Below are 16,456 nucleotides of genomic sequence, written 5' to 3' on the forward strand. Positions count from 1 at the left end.
TAAAAAATAAATAAATTATAGAAAGACAGAGTATCGCCAGAAAAAAACAGAACGTTTCTTGAAGATAAAAGGGTTGATTCATAAGGAAGACAAAACAATTATAAATGTGTTTATGCTGAATAACAGAGCTTCAAAACACATCATGTAAAAATTGCCAGCAATTCTATAAATCAATCCACTATGATAATTAGAGATGTTCGCAGCCTTCTCTCAGCAATTCCTTGAACAACTAAGGGAAAAAAAGTTGTAAATACATACAATATATGAACAACACTATCATCCACCTTCACCTATTTGTAACTTAGAAAACACTACCCTAAACGTGCAGACTAAAACTGCAGCTTCTGGAGGAAAACAGAACAACATCGTGGCAATTTGGGGTTAGGCAAATATTTCTTAGGAACCAAAAAGAAAGAACCATGAAAGAAAAAAACATGATGCATCATAGTTCATCAAAAAGAAATACTTCAGCTTATCAAAACACACTGTTAAGACAGTAAATAGGCAAGGCAGAGTTGGGAGGAAACATGAATGAGATCTGTATCTGACACAGAGCCAACATTCAGGATATATAAGGAACTTGTAGAGCACAGTATCAAGGAAACTATCGTTCCAATTACAATGGGCAAAAATTGGAAGTCAGTTTACCTAGGAAGACGGAAGAGTGGCTAATAAGCACCAGAAGTGCTGAACATTGTGAGGTACCAGGAGCAACCAAGTGAAAAGTGCAGCGAGTTACTGTCACACAGCCACCAGAATGGCAAATGCTACAGATTCTCACAACGGCCAATGTTCGTTAGGATTCGCAGCAATCAGAAATCATACACATTTTTGTTGGGAGTGTAAAATGAATGAGTCACTTTGGGGAAAGATCTGGAAGTTTCTTAAATAGTTAAATACACATCAAGCATTTCTTTCTTTCTCTCTCTCTCTTTTTTTTTTTTTTTTGAGGAAGATTAGCCCTGAGCTAACTGCTGCCGATCCTCCTCTTTTTGCTGAGGAAGACTGGCCCTGAGCTAACATCCATGCCCATCTTCCTCTACTTTATACATGGGACGCCTACCACAGCATGGCTTGACAAGTGGTGCCAGGTCCACACCTGGGATCCAAACCAGCAAACCCTCGGGCCGCCAAAGCAGAACGTGCACACTTAACCGCTGTGCCACTAGGTTGGCCCCACATCAAGCATTTCTAAACCTAGGTACTTATTCCAGAAAAAAAGAAAGCATATGCCCACAACAGGAGTTTTATGAGTATTTTACAGAAGCCTTATTCACAATAGCTAAAAAATGTAAACAGGTATCCATTGTGACTTATTCAAGCCGTCGAACATCACACAATAATAAAAAGGATCAGATGACTGATACGTGCATCAGCATGGATGGGTCTGAAAAACACTGTGCTCGGTTAAAGAGTCGCAATGCAAAAGAGTACTTACTATGTGCTTCCATATAATTGACGTTCTAAAATTAATGTATGGTGAAAAATATCAGAGCAGAGGTTGCTACTGGACAAAGGGGTAGAGATTGACTGGGAAGAGGAAACTTTCTGGGGTGATGTTAACATTCTGTATCTTAACATAGCTCAGAGTTGGACAAATAAGCGATAGGTAAGATGGCCAGGCAGATAGCTAAGAAATTAGTATTTCTAATTTTAGAATCTAGGCTGTGAGTATATGGGTGAACACTGCATAATTCTTCCAACTGTTCTTCACTTTAAAAAGTTTCATGTAAAATATTGGGGAAAAACTGCTTTGAGTGAAAAATTTTGAGTGAGTTTTTCAAGAAAAATTTCAAGAGTTCAAGATTGTATATATATATGCACATATATTCATATATATAAATTAATTATATATGCACAGAAAATTTCACACATTTTTCCAGAAACACATACAAACAAATGGCACAGAGAGAACACACCAGCGTGGCTACCAGTGGGGCAAGAGAGAGAATAAGTGAGTAGTAGGGGTAGGATTGAATAAGTAAATTAAATGCTATTTTTATTTTCACATTTATTTGGCATTTCTATGTAATTAGGGTCTGTGGAAGCTCTGTCTGCTTTGTTGCCAGAGGCCTATAATATTTCTTGGAGAAAATTTTCCAAACACAATGTATAACTTAGGGTCCACTGAATAGATAGCAACCACACTAGTTATTTGAAAAAAGAGAATTATGACATTACGGAGTTGGTTGCTAAGTCACTGAAAGGGCAGAAAGAGGTATGATGGAGGGAGAAACTACGCCAAGCAGCCACCACCCCAAGGTCTGGGGAACAAAGTGGAGAGGTGGTGATTATTAAAACTTAGAAGCTTGGTGGAAGAGCCTCCGTCCCGGAACTCAGTCCTCTGAGGAGGGGGAGGTCCAGCTGGTTCTGGTGGCCCTGAGCTGGGAGGCAGGGCCCTGGAGCTCTAGGACTTGGACGTCTGAGGAACAGGCTTTGGGAAGCTGTTCGACAATGTCTCTGAGGAGCCGTGATGAAGCTGGTTATTCAAGCGTTGGAAAACCTGCAAATTAGATTGGGCCGCTGCTACAAGAAGGAAATGCCACTGCCCGGAAGCCCACAGGAAGTGGCAAGGCTCTTCCTCCTCCTCCAGCCGTGCAGTATCCCTCTACCCGCAGAACCTAATGTAGAACCACATGGCAAAGCAGAAAGATGGGCTGCACATTTCCCATTCCAGCTCCATAAAGCCGAGCAAAGAAGGGTGGCTTCGGAGCAAAGAGATAATTTATTAAATGCACACACGGGAATCTTTAAAGTACCTTTTGGTTATTGATTTCTGGCTGAATTTCATTGTATTCATTAAAAAATGGTATTATTTCAGTATTTTGAAATTTGTGGTCATTGCATTATGGCCTACCATATGGTCCCTTTGTGTAAATATGTCAGGTGTGATTGAAAAGATGTGTATTTCATAGGTCTTGCCAGAACCTTTTGTTGCCCCAGCCTCACATGGGTACCAAGAGTGCTGCAAGCTTTTAGGCTTTCCAGCTTATTGACTAGACCATCACCCCCAGGAGAAAAGTCGCCCCAAATGTGTGACTCCCCCAACTTTGTCTGAATTTTAGCCCACTAATTCTCCCTTATCTTGTCTCTTGCTGCCTTCCTACACCTTTAAAAAATATGTCCATCTTTCATCTCCCAGATGTTTGTTCTAGAGTACCTCTTTTATTATTACCGGAAGTGGAAGCATACAAAACATTATTTTGTCTATTGTATATTTTAATTTTCCTGTCATTTTATCCAAAAACTCACCTATCATCAGATTTATCCTCTTTAAAATATAAACTATTAGATAATTATTTTTTAAAACATTTCCTTTTGGGAGGGGTTGTTAAAGAATCACATGGTGTAATTTCTTAAAATGGTTCCCTTCCTTTAAACCATTGACCATTTTCACATAATGGCTATTATGTCATTTTTCTCTTACTCCTCAGTGAGGATACTTGGCCAGCATTTGAGGAGGTTTCAGTTGGACATTGTATGGGACCTTGTTCAGCTATTTTCAGCACCACATTTTCCTTATTCTTGCCAAAAACTAGACTTTAACTTGTAGTTTACAGAAAATATTGAAGTTTCAGGACAATAAATTTCAGATCAAGAAAGCCATCAGACAACTCCAGAAGGTGAGCAATCCTACATGACAACTGACCTAGTTACTTCAGCAGGTCAGGGACATGCAAAAACGGGGAAGGGGAACTGTTCTAGATTACAAGAGGCTCAAGTGACATAATATCAAATACAATTAATGTACTAGTATAAAGGAAAACAATATATATTTCTTCCCCAGGAGAAGAGTGGGTATTTAAACTTTCTCCTCTTCTCTCTTTCTGCAGAAGTTTTCTGGCCATTTTCTCCATCCCGCCACCTCCCTGAATCACCAAGTCCTCCATAAGACAATTCATAGTATTTATGATATCAAGAGCAGGGTGAAAATAGGTCATGTGGTACCAAAAGCTCAAAGAAGAAATTTCAAGATTTTATAAAGGGTTTATCCCTTCTTATAACGTTTTGTCTATCAACACAGCTCCTTCCATTTGCCTTACAAACCACATTTCACAATCAGCGATCAAAGCCAAGGAAATGTGAGAACAATGTGCTGCTTTGGCTTTACGGCCTGATCAATGTGCATTTGTTTCTTGTAGATTCTTGGCATCCACGTCCATTCCTGTGGATCTTGGAATGTACTGCTCATGGTAGGCAGCTGTCAGAGTTCTAGATGCGTTCACGCCCACATACAATAAAAAAGACAATCCAGTCAAAGTAAGGTTGAGGTCCTGGATTCCTTCGATTTGGTGCTCAGTGCAGGTCAGCACAATTTCCTTTCAGTATTTGCATTTTTTACCCACACATCGCTTCCTTTCTATAATCTGCTTTTTCTTCCTTCTTTCGCGTTCTTCAAGCTTCTCCAGTCTGTCTCTATGGGGCAGTTTCTTGGAATAAGCAGGTAGTTTGCTTTTATTTTTGTCACGTTGGGAAGAAAAGATTTCAAGAGGAAAAAAAAAGGCATGGGAGGGGGTAGCCAAGCTCGACTAACAGTACAGAATTAATTCACACCGACTATCCAATACTATCAGAAAAAGATAGTATTGGATGTTTTTCCAATACTATCCAACTATCCAACTACTATCAGAAAGAGAAAGGACTGCGTTGCAGAAAGGGCTGCCCCGCAGGTGACTCAGTGAATTGTAGTCAGAAGATCCACAGGACCAGAGACAGTGACGCTCCCGAAAAGGCGCCTGTAGTGGCATGAAATTCTCTGCTGGAGAGAATACAGAAGCATCCAACAGAGCTGTCTGTTCGCACACACTTCGGCTCCAGGAAGGCGAGGTTACGGAATTCACTCCCAGACCCCTGCTACAACACACAATCCAGATGCTCCGGGTAGCAGAGGGCACTTCCGCCCCAGGAAGGCACCGAAGCGGCCTGGGAATTCTGGGAAGTGTAGTCCAGGAGCCCTGTAGTTGGATAACTTCCGCTATGGGAGGCTGCGGCTGTGTCCCCGCTCCCGGCGGGAATTCTGGGAAGCGTAGTCCAGGAGGTCTCTGCAGGCAGAGCGACTTCCGCTCCAGGTACGCGAGGCCGCGGCCTTCATTCTTCGTAGAAAGGTGAGCCGTGCCCTGCCCGGGGCCCTCTCCCCGCGTCCACACGGACCCTTCTTCGCTTTGCTGTGGGCCAGTAGCGACCAGGCCCTCGACCTGGGGGAAGAGGATCCGCCTGCGGCGAAGCGCGGGGTTTGCGTCCCCTGAATGAGCATCTGGAGCGCGGGGCGGTGGAGCATCCCGGCTCCGGGCCGGGCCGGGGTCGCGCGCCGCCGGGAGGGAGGGTCTCCCGGGGTCGGACCGTCCCAGCCCTCGCCCCGCCCACCGGCCCCGCCGCCGCCCGGCGCTCCGGGATCCGGGGAGCATCCTCGCGTCCTTGCCTCCGTTTCCTCTTTAAGCTGGTTCCAGCGTGTACCTAATAGAGTTATTTGGAGAGTTCGATGAGAATGGAGAAGTCAGAGCTTTAGAACGGAGCCTGGCTGTGGTCAAAAATAGGTCTCCTGTTACTTCTACTTTTTTAATTTTCAGAGAAGCTCTCAATTCCCTGAAAGCTTCAGCGAACCCGGGATGGGGTCCCACCTCCTGTTGCAGGGTCCCTGCCCCTTCTGTGATCCCTGAAGGAAGCGGGGCTGTACCCAGATTCCTAGTATTTTCTTTTAATTTTAATTTTATTTCAAGGAGGGGATACTCCTGGGTGTTGTCTGAGATGTCCCCTGTAATTTATGCGGAGTTCTGTTAAGTTCTGATTTTTCTCAACCTCTTTTTCCTTCCCCAGCCTTGACTTCCTGAGAAAGGCTGCGGGGAGGAGGGAGTGACCCTTTGGCTTCTGGCAGCAGAGCGGTCACCTGAATAGGACTTAGTATTTTTCTTCCTCTTATGTTCTCTCTTCTCGGGGAAAAAGATGTTTCATTCACTCATGGGCAAGTTCTTCTGCTGTGAAGATACCCTGATATTTGTTGAATAAATACGGGAAGGGATGGGGGAGGTACTTGGGCATCAGGAATAGCCGTCCTATTTAAACATTTAGTGCTGAACATTATTCTAGGCGTTTTATATGAATTAACATATTTAATCCTCACAGGAGCCCTCTGGGGGTTGAGGGTACTGTTATTCCCATATTGAAGATGAGGAATCTGAGACGAGAAGAGCAAAAGATCTTTATCCTAGGTCACACGGCTAGGAAGAGGCCGAGCTGACATTTGAGTTTAGGCCTTCAGTCTGTTGCCTTAGTTCTTAACGTGGTAAATGTCAGGTTGAGAAGGCACGTTTCGGATTTTTATGGAGGGCTGTGAAAGCCATCAGTGAGCTTCGGGTTTTTGATAAGATTTTTTTAGACATCTGCAATTTAGTTGTGTTTTATTTGAAATAACTTTTGTAGTTCCTATTCCAATTATAGAAATAACGATTGCATATTGTAGAGAATGAAGAAAATATATGAGGTATAAAGAAAAAATTTCATCAGCCATCACCACAGGATGTAGAGAGAACCATGTGAACATTTTAATGTTTTCTTGTTCGGTAGATTTATTTTTGGATTTTCTCTTCAATTTTATAAAATAGGTATCATAGGTTTTGTTTTCCCCTTAAGTTTTTACTATGGAAATTTACTATGTTTATGGAAATAAACATAGCCGAATGTAATAAGAATAAAATAATGACCCAGTGGAACCGTCATCCAACTTCAACTCTTGTTAACATTTGTCAGTCTTAGATCAACCCCCTCTCCAATTTTCTTTGTTTTTGTATTTTAAAGCAAATCTCCAACATTGAGTGGGTATGATAGTGATTGGTTGGTTGTCATAATTGCCAAAATTTGATTATCAAACATCGTTCATATCCAAGGTGTTAGCAGCTACGGCAGGGTTTTCATTCTTTGCAGCTTGGAGAATGGGACTGACTTCGGCAAACTAGAGGCCGCGAGAGCACAGCCCATTGGAGAGGGACGGCGGTGAATTTTGGTTTCCCACATAGCCTGACTTACCTATGTCTTGTAGCTCTTTGTTTCTTAGCGCTCTGTTTCCATACACTGAAACTTTTTGTTTCGCTGGGGCCATGTCATCTTTCTCTGTGTGCCCAGCACACCGTACAAGGTTGGTGAGGGTTTGTAGTTAGAGTAGCTCCTCAGCAGACAGCTGGCCTCAAGGGTTTGCAGTGCAGAATTCCTGAAACGGGAATTAAGGAGCAAAACAGGATAAAAATAACCCATGGAGATGTTCCTTAATCTCCCTTCATATCGGTGGGCTATTGAATCCACTGACTATTTCAGAGTATTATGAAAAGTTGTTGAGCAGTTATTTTGATGATCTAAAACAAATTTCCTAAGAAACACCTTGGGAGAAATGATCATAGCTAACATTTATAGGCTGTATGTTATGAGTGAGGCAGGGTTTCCCATGGTTTACAGATATTAACTTACTTCTCATAACAAACCTATTATTGCTGTCATTTTACAGAGCAGAAAACAGGTTTTTTTAAAAACAATTATCTTACAGTCAAATTGAGTCTGTTTTTCCTTTTGGGGTACAATTCTGTTAATTTTAACACAGGTATAGATGTGTATAATCACCACTGTCATCAGATAGAAAATTGTTCCATCACCCCAAAAACTCCCCTCCTGGTTACCCTTTACAATGACCCCTCAACACACCTCTAACCACCGGCAACCACTCTAACTCTATAGTTTTGTCTTTTTGAAAGTATATAAATGGACTTGTACATATATAACCTTTTGAGGCTGGATTCTCTCACTCAGCATAATCCGTTTGACATTCATCCAAGTTGTTGTATGTATCACTACATTATTTTTTATTGCTGGTTAATATTACATTTATGGATGTATTATAGTTGATCCCTTCCCCCATTGAAGCGTATTTGGGTTGTTTCCAGTTTTCGACAGTTATGAATAAGCTGCTATAAACGTTTGTGAACAGGTTTTTGTGCTTATTTCTCTGGGGTACATAACCAGGAATGGGATTCCTGAGTCATATGGAAAGTGTATGTTTAACTTTATAAGAAACAGCCAAACTATTCCCCAGAGTGTCTACCATTTTACATCCTGCTAATGACCTATGAAAGTTCCAGTTGCTCCATGTCCTTGTCAGCATTTAGTATTGTCTGATTCTTTAATTTTAGCCATTCTAATAGGTGTGTATCAGTATCTCATTGGGACTTTAATTTACATTTCCCTAATGATTAATGATGTTCAATAGATATATCTTTTCTACAGCACATTTGACATTCTTATATCTTCTTTGCTAAAGTGTTTGTATGTTTTGCCCAGTTTTAAATTGGTAACTGGGTTGTGTTTTCCTTATTGATTTTTGAAAGTTATTTATATATTCTGAATACACTCTTTCGTCAGATATGTGATTTGCAAATATTTCTTTTCAACCTATAGCTTGTCTTTTCATTCACTTAACACTGCCTTTTGAAGAGCAAAAGTTTTTAATTTTGGTGAAGTCTGATTTATCAGTGTTTTCTTTTATGGATTGTGCTTTGTCATGTCTAAGAATTCTAGCTAACCCCAGGTCACAAAGATTCTCTCTCACATTTTCTTCTAAAAGTTTTATAGTTTTACGTTTGAATCTATGATCCATTTTGAGTTAACTTTTTTGTAATGTAGGGGTTAGGCTGAGATTCCTTTCTTTACATGTGAATGACAGCTATCCCAACACCATTTGTTTGGGTTTATTTCCGAGCTATCTTCTGTCAAATTGATCTACACATATGTCCCTTCATCATTACCAAGCTGTCTTAGTTACTGTAGCTTCATCGTAAGTATTGAAATTGTATAGTTTGATTCCTCCAACTTTATTCTGCTTTTTCAAAATAGTTTTACCTTTTGTAGTTTCTTTGCCTTTCCATGTACACTTTAGAACAGCTTGACTATATCTACAAAACAATTCAGCTAGGGTTTTCATTTGCGTGATGTTAAATGTGTAGCCCTGTCTTTGCTATGTTGAGTCCTGCAGTCCCTGAATATGGTATGTCTCTCTGTTTATTGAAGTATTCGTTACTTTCTTACATCAGCGTTTTGTAGTTTTGTGCATACAGATCCTAATACATGTTTTGTTTAGACTTATTCCTAAGTATATCATTTATTCTTTTGGAGCTCTTGTAAGTTGTATTGTTTTTAAATTTTGGTTTCTGACTGTACATTGCCAGCATATTAGAACAACACATGACTTTTGTGTGTTAACCTTGGATTCTGCGATTTGCTCAACTCACTAGACGTTTTGTTTTTTGGTGAATGCCTTAGGATTTTCCACGTAGACACACATTTTGTGTGTAAGTAGGGTCAGTTTTATTTCCTTTCTAATCTGTATACTTTTGTTTCTTTTTTCTTGCCTCATTGCATTGGCTGATTTTCAGAACAATGTCAAATAGGAGTGGTGAGAATGGACTTCTCTGCCTTGTTCCCAATTGAAGGGGGGACAGCATTGTATAAGTTCCCTTATATTTTCATTTCATGAAAGTTTTATCACAAATGGATGTTGTATTTTGTCAAATGCTTCTCTTTTTTGATATGATTTTGTTTTATTCTTTAGGCTGTTAACATGGTGGATTAGATTGGTTAATTTCCAAAGATTGAAGCAGCCTTTCATTCCCAGCATAAATCTCACTTGTCAGTGGTGTACTGTTCTTTTCCTGTATCATTTGATTTGATTTGCTGACGTTTTTGTTGAGGATTTTTGCAATTATGTTCATGAGGGATATTGGTCTGTAGTTTCATTTTTTGACCTGTCTTGGTCTAGTATCAATAATTCTGGCCTGATAAAATGAGTTGGAAAGTGTTCCCTTTTCTTCTGTATTCAGGAAGAGATTGTATAGAATTAGTGTTATTTCTTTGTTAAATGTTTGGTAGAATTAACTAGTGAAATCATTTGACTTGGGGATTATATATTTGGAAGGTTTTTAACTGAATTTAATTTAATAACTATTTATGTTGTCTATTTGATCTTCAGTATGTTTTGTAGTTTGTAATTTTCAAGAAATTGATCCATTTCATCTGAATTTTCAAATTTAGGTGTGTAGAATTGTTCGTAGTATTCACTTAGTGTTCTTTTAATGTCTTCCAGGTCTATAGTGACATCTCCTCTTCATTCCTATATTGGTAATTTTTGTCATCTCTTTTATTCTTTGACATGCTAGAGTTTTTATTATTGTAAGAAAACGACAGGGTTTCATTGATTTTCTCTATTACATAGGTGTTTTCAGTTTTGTCGATTTCTACTTTTACCTTTATTATTTCCTTTCTTTTGCTTGATTTCGGTCTATTTTGCTTCTCTTTTGGTATCTTAAGTGTACTTTCTAGGTTTCTTTTAAGAAGTTGAGCAAATCCCAAACAGGATAAACTTTGAGCAGTCCAGGCCCATACAGATCACAATCAAACTGCTGAAAACTGGAGACGGGAGAGAAGCTTGAAAGCAGCCAGAGAAAAATAATATATTCCCGTTATGCCCAAGGGTCATATATAGCATGCGGCTACTTTGAAAACCCCACCATTGTTATCATTTTTGCTTCCAACAGTGAAACATATTGTAAAGAACTCAAGAGAAGAATTATCTATGATATTTTCCCAGAGATTTACCATTCTGTTGCTTGATGATCCATATTTCTTTCTCTCTCATTTCCTTTGAAGAGTTTCCTTTACCAGTCTTTTTAGAGCAAGTCTGCTGGCTATGAATTTTCTTAGTTTCTCTGGGAACATCTTTATTTTGCCTTCATCCCTGAATATTTTTCTAAACTATATCCTGAGTATACATTTCTGCATTGACGGTTCTTTTCTCTCACTACTATAAAAGTATCGTGCCACTTCCTTCTGGCCTCCATGGTTTCTGATAAGAAATCTGGGTTCGTTCGAATCATTGTACTCCTGTAGGTGACGCATTGTTTTTCTCTGGCTGCTTTCAAGCAGAATTATCACCCGGGAGCTCTATACAAAGACAGATCCTTGGGTCCAGTCCCAAACCCACTTATTTAGAATTTTGAGGGGGTGGGACCAAGGATCTTCATTTTCACAGAAACCTCAGGTGATTGGTATGCACTCTAAGGTTTGACAAGTGCTTGTCATTTAGTTTTTCAACAATTATTGTTTAACCTACACACAGTGGAGTTATTTTTGGTGTACAATTCTGTGAGTCTCGACAATTGCAATGTACTACAAATTTGGTGGGAATGGAGATCTTGCTTGTTTCAACTTTTGACAGCTTTGGAAATTTATAAAGCAGCTTGCCATTACTTGTGAATCAGACAAAATTAGCTGTCATTGAAATGGCTTGACTACAGTATACATACTGTTTTGCCTCCTACTTTTAGGTTGAATTCATTAAGAAACATCATCGAGCCTGCAGCTAAAACTGATTTCCAAAGCCATTCAATATTTGCGAATAGCAGTTGAGAGCAGTTTCTTCACTCAGAAATCCTGAGATTAAAAAAAAAAATTACAGTAAAACTTTACTGCTGCTCAACCATTGACATGCTGTGTGGTGAGGCAAGTCAGGATATTCCGCTTCTGTTTCTGACTAAATTCAGGAAACTGATGATGGCTCAGTCCAGGAGAGTGAGTGGAGTTCATTATTGATGCTATTGGTCCAATAGCACATGATCTATTAAAATATTTTCTGCAGAATGTCTGCTGATGAATAGTACAATGAATAACCATAGGCTTTAAACACTTACATTTTTACAAGCTTTATAAATTTGTAATCAGTTTTCATGCATCCCAGCAGATCACACTTCATGTTATACTGAATTAGCATCTTTTCAACTTCTTTGAAAATATTCTCACCTGTAGTTGTTCCACTCAGACTATACCTCGAGGCCAGTCAAGTCACTTCCAACTTGGCGTTGATTCGTTTTATAAACAACTACTGACCAGCATCACTGACATATGTTGAGTTATCAAGAGCCAGATAAAATTTGTCAGAATCATTTCTCTTATATTTTAATTGACTATAATGTTGTTCCCATTGTGTTCAGCTCTTCAAGCAACTGTTCTTGCCCAAAGTCTAATAATCTTAAACAAATATATTTTCTCTGGACACCCTTCTTTGGCTGCTACAATCAAACATGATTTACCTAACTCATAATTGGTACCTTACTTTATTTGCTTGGGTCAGAAATAGAAGCTGAATATCTGAATATCCAAAACTTACTTTGGTTGCAACCTCGTTTTCATTTTTTTGTGTGTGAAGAAATTCTGCTCTGGCGAGACATTTGATTTCAGATTTTCTAATTTTTCTGACCATTGCTTTACTGTGAACTGAGGATATTTGTGGTAAGTGCTTAGCCTGATAAGGTTGACATATATTATATTCTTTTAGGTAGCTGTGTTGCCACCACATAGTAAGCAAAAGATTTTGCCATCTAATTCAATAACAAAATTATTTCACTTCCAGTGTGCCTTTTTGAAGTGTGTCACACTTCCAATGCGACATTTAAAGTCTGTTTTGCTCTTGTTTTGACATGATGAGTATGAACTGGTAATGAAAAATTAAAATGTTGTGGTACAGCAATACATGTGGTAGTTGAAGTGCTCTTCAGTCATAACTGGGTTGCTGTGATTTGTATGGTGTTTACTACCAGTGCAGTGAAATGAGAGGTGCACACATGCTGTCTGTTGCAGCTACACAGCTCTGCTGCTGTAGGACAAAATGACCCAAAGGCAGCACATAAACAGGAGCACTGGGGCCGGCCTGGTGGCGCAGCGGTTAAGTGTGCACATTCCAGTTTGGGCGGCCTGGGGTTCGCTGGTTTGGATCCTGGGTGTGGACATGGCGCTGCTTGGCAAGCCATGCTGTGGTAGGCGTCCCACATATAAAGTAGAGGAAGATGGGCACGGATGTTAGCTCAGGGCCAGTCTTCCTCAGCAAAAAGAGGAGGATTGGCAGCAGATGTTAGCTCAGGGCTAATCTTCCTCAAAAAAAATAAATAACTGCAGATTTCTCATGGGAAACCATGGAGTCCAGAAAATGTTGGAACAACACCTTTAAGATGCTTAAAGAAAGAAATCGCCAACTCAAAATTCTCTATCCAGTGAAAATTCCCTTCAGGAATGAAGCAGGGAAAATGTCACATATACGCTAAAAAGGAGGCTAAGGGAAGTTCTTTAGGCTGAATAGAAATGATACCAAATGGAAAGCAGAAACTTCAGAAATGAAGAAAGAGCAACAGAAATAGTAAGTTTTTCAGTAGATATAAAATACGGTTTTTCTCCTCTTAAAAATATACATGACTGTGCGAAGTAAAAATGATCACTTTCCTGGCTAGAGCATCGCATAGAGAGTAATACGTACAACAGCTGGAAGTTGAGGAGAGGAGGGTTGAGGGAACTATTTGATGGTAAGCCTTCTGCTTTTTTTTTTTTTTTTTAAGATTTTATGTTTTCCTTTTTCTCCCCAAAGCCCCCCGGTAAATAGTTGTATATTCTTCATTGTGGGTCCTTCTGGCATGTGGGACGCTGCCTCACCGTGGTTTGATGAGCAGTGCCATGTCCGGGCCCAGGATTCAAACCAATGAAACACTGGGCCGCCTGCAGCGGAGCGCGCGAACTAAACCACTCGGTCATGGGGCCAGCCCCAAGCCTTCTGCTTTTTATAGGAAATGGTAAAATAGTGACACTAAGTACATTGCGAAAGATTAGAGCTGTATATATATCGCATCTGTAGAGGAAAAACAAAACAAAATAAAACAGGAGATAGAGCCAGAAGCTAATAGATGCATTAAAATAAATAGAATACTAAAAAAAAGTTTTTTTAAATAACCCAAAACAAGGCAGAAAAGGGGAATAGAGAAACAAAATCAGGGAGGACAAACAGGAAAAAACATAAAATGATAGACTTAAATCCAACCAGATCAAAAATTACGTAAAATACTAATGGTCTGAATACATCAATTAGAAGAGATTGTGAGATTGGTTAAAAAAATAAGAAGCAAGTATATGCTGCCTAGAAGAACCCCACTTTAGATACAAAAAAATGGATAGATTAAAAGTTAAAAGGATAGGGGCCGGCCCCGTGGCCGAGTGGTTAAGTTCGCGCGCTCCGCTGCAGGCGGCCCAGTGTTTCATTGGTTCGAATCCTGGGCGCGGACATGGCACTGCTCATCAAACCACGCTGAGGCAGCGTCCCACATGCCACAACTAGAAGGACCCACAACGAAGAATATACAACTATGTACCGGGGGGCTTTGGGGAGAAAAAGAAAAAAAATAAAATCTTTAAAAAAAAAAAAAAGAAAAGTTAAATGGATTAAAAAAAATGTATACGTGTAAACATCAACCAAAAGAAAACTAGAGTGGCTGTATTAATACCAGACAAAGTAGACCTCAGACCAAGGACTGTTACCAGGGATAAAGAGGGACACGACACCGAGGGTCTGTTCACCAAGTAGACATCACAGTGATCCTAAGTATGTGTTCACAAAATGGTAGAGCTTCAAGCCATATGAAGAAAACCTGACAGAACTGAAAGAAGAAACAGAGAAATCCACAATTGCATATGGAGGTTTCGGTGCTCGTTTCTCCATAGTCAACAAAACAAGTAGACTGAAAATCAGTAAGAATACAAAAGACCTGGACAATACTGTTAACCAACTTGACCTCATTGTCACTTCTAGAGCATGCCGTGGAAATCAACAGACTGCACATTATTTTCATGAGCTTCAGTTTCAATGCTTTCGGTTGACCTGTCTTTGAGTTCACCGATGTTTCTGCTCCGTCTCTCCCTCAGCGGCAGATTTCTGTGTAGTGGGGACTGTGTCGGTTTTCAGATGCCTGTTGCTGAGTATAAGGATTGGCAGAGAGGAGTTATCCCGTCCCTGTTTGTGGTCGGGGTAGCTTCCCAACAGGCCACAGGAAATAGGGTCCTTCAGCTCAGTGGGATTGTATTTGGATTTTCCAATAATGGATGTGGGAGAAATAAACGAAGTAAATATTCCCCATCCTTTATCTTAAGCAATTTTGGTTGGATGCATAAGCCACCAGCTTTTTCAGAATATCTGAAGGGTGATACACACTGATAATTACTGGCCTAAAATAAATATACTTAGAAGCAGACTGAGGCTGATGCATAGCTTCTGTATTTATCTCATGGTGACAATAATGAGGATGATACTAACAATAGCTAACATTTGTTGGGTGCTTATTATGAACCACACTGACTTGCTAATGTTTGATGTATTCACTCATTTATCCCTCATAATAACCCTGCTTTTATCTCCATTTTACAGTTGAAGAAAGAGAGGCATCGGGAGGTTGATTAACTTGCACAAGTTTATTCTGCCCATGAGTGGCAGAATCAGGGTTGAAACCTGGCAGCCTCATTCGACAGCCTGGTCTCTTGGCCAAGGCACTCTGTTTTCATTAGACCAGCAAAGTGGGTTTAGGAGTTCGTGAGGCTGCTCAACCTGTGAAAAGGCACCCTGGACCGGGGGACGCAGAAGCTGAGTGTTAAAAGCTAAGAGGGTCTAGGACGCAGGTGGGCAAACCGCTGCCCACGGCTGGTCTAATCCCTTCTTCCTCCCCAGCTATGAACAGTTTTTACATTTCAAGGGTTGTAAAAAGAAAAAAAAAAAGAATAGTATTTGTCAGAGATTGTGTGTGGCCCGCAAAGCCCAAAATATTTGCTGTCTGTCCCTTTGTGAGAAACAGTTTGCCAGACCCTGGTCTGGGTGAGAAGGGAAGGGGGACAGACAGAAGGAACAGCACATGCGAAAGCCTGCAGACTTTTCTGTGAGATCAAGTGATTGACACGCTGGAGATCACAGAGAAGAGGGGCTTTGGAGAAAAAATGAGCAAACAGACACAGATGATTCCTCTCTGTGTGGCTTGCTAAGAATCTGGACTTCATCCCAAGGCACTGGGCAGCCATGCACTTGTTTTAACCAAGAAAGGAGCATAGTCAGACTTTAACTCTGTCAAACATATGAAGAAACAAGAACATTCTATAGGGCGACCGCCGTTTAAATGTGTATTTAACATGAAGTGCCTTATATTCCAAATTCTCAGAGTCCCTTGGATGATGAGTGACCCCTATTGCTCGATGAAGCTGACCGGGCAGGTCCAAACTGGAAGCCGGTCTTCATGCTGAGGATGGAGAGATAACCACAACTCACAGTGCTGCCCTTTCGTCCCAGAGACAGCCCCAGGAGCACCTGTAATGGGAGCGGTGGGGAGCTGGGAGTCAGAAGGCCTGAGGCCCAGGCCCTGCCCTGCTCCTGGCTTGCGTGTTCTCCAGTCATTTCCTTTACTCACTGAGAGGCTGAATGGCCTAGTGGTTAATTGCGTGGGCTCAGCTTACAGGCCGTCTGTATTCATCTCATAGTCTGTGGTTCACAACCCTCTCTGCAAACTGTCGTCACCTGGGGCGAGAGGGGTTTCATAAAAACTCTTCCTCACTGATGCTCATTTCTAGATCT

General features: G+C 40.5%; 1 protein-coding gene across 1 annotated transcript in view; it reads left to right on the top strand.

Moving 5' to 3' along the window:
• Window positions 1–5,048: 5,048 nt before the first annotated feature.
• ZNF112 (zinc finger protein 112) overlaps window positions 5,049–16,456 on the top strand; it is a 32,503-nt gene continuing 21,095 nt past the window's right edge. Inside the window, exon 1 of the mRNA XM_046681043.1 lies at window positions 5,049–5,105. The gene's annotated coding sequence lies outside the window, so the exon portion shown is untranslated. The remainder of the gene's footprint in view (window positions 5,106–16,456) is intronic.

This window comes from Equus quagga, chromosome 13 (assembly GCF_021613505.1).
Source record: "Equus quagga isolate Etosha38 chromosome 13, UCLA_HA_Equagga_1.0, whole genome shotgun sequence".
In the NCBI taxonomy this organism is placed as follows: Eukaryota; Metazoa; Chordata; class Mammalia; order Perissodactyla; family Equidae; genus Equus; species Equus quagga.